This window comes from Petromyzon marinus, unplaced genomic scaffold (assembly GCF_048934315.1).
Source record: "Petromyzon marinus isolate PM22_M1 ecotype Great Lakes invasive population unplaced genomic scaffold, UKy_Petmar_22M1.pri1.0 PM_G_Scaffold_20, whole genome shotgun sequence".
NCBI lineage: Eukaryota > Metazoa > Chordata > Hyperoartia > Petromyzontiformes > Petromyzontidae > Petromyzon > Petromyzon marinus.
The window spans coordinates 2,630,761-2,634,439 of record NW_027422762.1 but is presented as its reverse complement, the minus strand read 5'-3'; the positions used below and the strand labels follow the sequence as shown (position 1 = coordinate 2,634,439).

Here is a 3,679-nt window from a genome sequence, read left to right as displayed (position 1 = left end):
ACACACAGTGTACACAAACACGCATTGTGTACACACACACAGTGCACACACATATTGTGTACACACACACATTATGTACACACATTGTGTACACACACAGTGTACACACACACAGTGTACACACTGTGCACACACACAGTGTACACACACACAGTGTACACACACTGTGCACACACACACAGTGTACACACACATACAGTGTACACACAGTGTACACACACACAGTGTACACACACAGTGTACACACACTGTGTACACACACACAGTGTACACACACACAGTGTACACACAGTGTACACACACACATACAATGTACACACAGTGTACACACACACACAGTGTACACACACAGTGTACACACACACACACACAGTGTACACTGTGTGTGTGTGTGTACACACACACAGTGTACACACACACAGTGTATACACAATAATGTCCACGTTGTTGTTGTAGCTGAGCCCACGCACCCAAGGGAGGGAGCAATGAAAATTAATCTAAATCAACTTAAACTCCAATCCCGCTCTGTGACGTCCCCACTCAGCAGTACTTCATCGGCGTGAAACGCCAGGGGGAGGTGTACCTCGCTAGTGACGTAATGTCACCAAGGTATTACACCGCGCTCTTGAGCGTGACGTCACCTCCGCTTGTGTCACTGCCGATTGCGTTCCAGTGCCAATCCTTATTTGGGCAAAGCTTCGCCCAGTGACGGCAACTCATTAACATCATTTATTCGTTAAAGCCGACGAGTTCATTGCCCACGACACATGGGACGAGTCACATTAACATTTATTTTCTATTTAGTTACGGAGCTGCTCATTGTGGGAGGAGCGTGTATCGTTCCCCGGATGTGACGTCATGTCGCCCGCTGCCGCGTGACGTCACGAGGTAACAGGAAGCGATAGGAAGCGATAGCTTCCTGCACTGAAATCCGAGGTGAGAAATTCTCATTGCGATTGTGGTTGTTGTGGTGGTGGTGGTTGTTGTGGTTGTTGTTGTTTACCAAGGTAGAGCCTCTCTCTCGTAGGGATGTCAGTTGAGTAGCAGCGAGCATGGGAATCGATGTCCAGGTTGGAACTTTACAACGCGGGGCCTAGCCACGCGGGGCCTTGCCTCCTGCCCTCGCCTGATTGCGTTTGCTTTAATTATCTCGCTTAAGTTTAATTTGTCTTCACCCGGCTCGCCACTTTGTAACTTTGTTTTATTGTAAATATTCACGCAGTTTTTATTTTCGTTCTTTTGTTACCAGGCCAAGCCCGCTTGAGCTGCTATACTGCTCTTGTTATCAGAAGCGACCTGCCCACAACAACACAAGGTGAGGCTTTGTCAACGTGTGTGAATGTTTTGACTTAAAACTTTGGTGACTGCAGGAATTAATATTCTTGGTTCTTTCGGTAAAGTCACGTAGAAAGAAAATAAACTAAAATAAGATAATAAATTAAAAGAAAAAGAAAAAAATTGAAAATGAAGCAAAAACCCCACGACGTTTCGATCTCAACACAAGTGGTCTTTATCTTATTGAATTTAATCTGTTATTTTTATTTTCTATCTACGTGACTTTACTGAAAGAACCAACAATACGTGCGTCAATGTATCGGTCAAAGACGCGAAGCGCGTGCCGCTGTTGACTCTGAATGTGTGGAGGGGAACACCTTCACCACGGGGAGAGAGAGACAGACACGGATAGCCTCGGCTATGTTGATTGATCCTCGATTCATTACTTGGAGTGAGGAAGAATTAATGCTGAGCAGATGAAGGTAGCCAGGCATGGTTCTGGTCACACCGCCACCTGTTTACTCATGGCAGTGTGTGACAGTGTCAAGTTTGTGTTTGCAGTAAAGTCGATTAACTCTGTTGAACACGAGGTTATATCAAAACAATAGTTTATTTCAGTTTTCCTCTGGAACTTTATACGAATGGAAACAGGAGGTGAACACAGCACACACATTCAGCTGAAGTCGGAACTGTACATCCCCATCATTCAAGGACATATGAGCCTGGACTCACACCTGAGTTGCGATTGAACATTAATTTATGCATTTCTGCACAACACAAATAGTATTGTTTTCAACACCCTCTGCTATGTCAGCTGAATTTAGCTTTCATAAATATTCATTTTGTAGTCAGACAGCCAAATTTGTGTGCTTAGAGTTTTGAGTTAACATTAATCTTGACGATATGAAGGCTTCCAGGCATATTAATGACATTTTCCCTCTCATTGTGTGCCATAACAGCCCGTGGAGAGAAACCCTTCAGGTGCAGTGTGTAAGGCGTTTGCACGTTCATCAAATCTGATCATTTTGGGAAACTTTTTCACTACATCATGAATATATTAATAAGTATAGACGTGTAAGTCACGTGTGCATTCCTCTGTGCCTGACGTGTAGATGGTGTGGATATTCTTTTTTTCTGTCTGCAGCTGACGCTTCCTCTGCGGAATTGGTCTGATGGAGCAAAGGCACTATGACAAGTCAACAATGCGACCAGCGTGCATACAGCACGGACCGGACTGGAAATCTGACACGGCACCAGAGAAGTCACACAGGAGAGAAACCCTTCAAATGTACTGTGTGTAACAAGGCATTCGCATGGCCATCAGTTTTTCAGAACCACCAGAGAACACACATAGGAGAGAAACCCTTCAGGTGCACGATGTGCGGGATGGCGTTTGCACAGTCATGTAATCTCGTAACACACCAGAGAACACACACGGGGGAGAAACCCTTCAAGTGCAGTGTGTGTGGGAAGGCATTTTCAGATTTATCTACTCTTAAAAAACACCAGAGAACACACAGGAGAGAAACCCTTCAAGTGCAGTGTGTGCGTGAAGGCATTTGCACAGTCATCTGATCTTGTAAAACACCAGAGAACACACACGGGAGAGAAACCCTTCAGGTGCACGATGTGCGGGATGGCGTTTGCACAGTCATCTGATCTTGAAAAACACCAGAGAACACACACAGGAGAGAAACCCTTCAAGTGCAGTGTGTGCATGAAGGCATTTACACAGTCATCTGATCTTGTAAAACACCAGAGAACACACACAGGAGAGAAACCCTTCAAGTGTACTCTGTGCGGCAAGGCGTTTTCAGATTCATGTAATCTTGTAACACACCAGAGAACACACATGGGAGAGAAACCCTTCAAGTGCAGTGTTTGTGGGAAGGCGTTTGCACATTCATCAAATTTTCGAAGACACCAGAGAACACAAAAGCATCGGAAGATCCACAAGGAGTGGAGTCTGAAATCAGCTTGTGAAAGTCAAAGTGCCGCAATGAGCCCATCCCTCATGAAACACGAACCGGAAGAAAATCCCAGCTTGGACACTTTTAAAGGTATCGAGGTGAAATATGAAGAGGTGATGGTGAAATGTGAAGAAGTGATGGTGAAGAGCGAAGAAGTGAAGGTGAAATGTGAAGAGGTGATGGTGAAGAGCGAAGAAGTGAAGGTAAAATGTGAAGATGAAGATTCAACTCCAAAATGGGACCTTCACATCGTAAAGCAGGAGGAGAATTCTGACTGAGGCAGAGCGAGGCAACTCCCAGCAATTTGTGGAAGTGGAGGTGTGGGTGGACTTGCTCCTAGACAATACAAAGTCAAGTGGAGACCCGGTAGATGTGTAAGCCAGAGACGATGTTGCTCCATTAGATGCACCTTTGTCACAGGCCTTTAATGACAA

General features: G+C 45.1%; 1 long non-coding RNA gene across 1 annotated transcript; it reads left to right on the top strand.

Annotated features, from left to right (window-relative positions):
* Positions 1 to 859: 859 nt before the first annotated feature.
* On the top strand, positions 860 to 3,275 carry LOC142912451 (uncharacterized). The gene is made up of 3 exons (XR_012934066.1): positions 860 to 936; positions 1,250 to 1,315; positions 2,420 to 3,275. It is a non-coding gene; the product is annotated as an uncharacterized LOC142912451 (long non-coding RNA).
* The last annotated feature ends 404 nt before the right edge of the window (positions 3,276 to 3,679 follow it).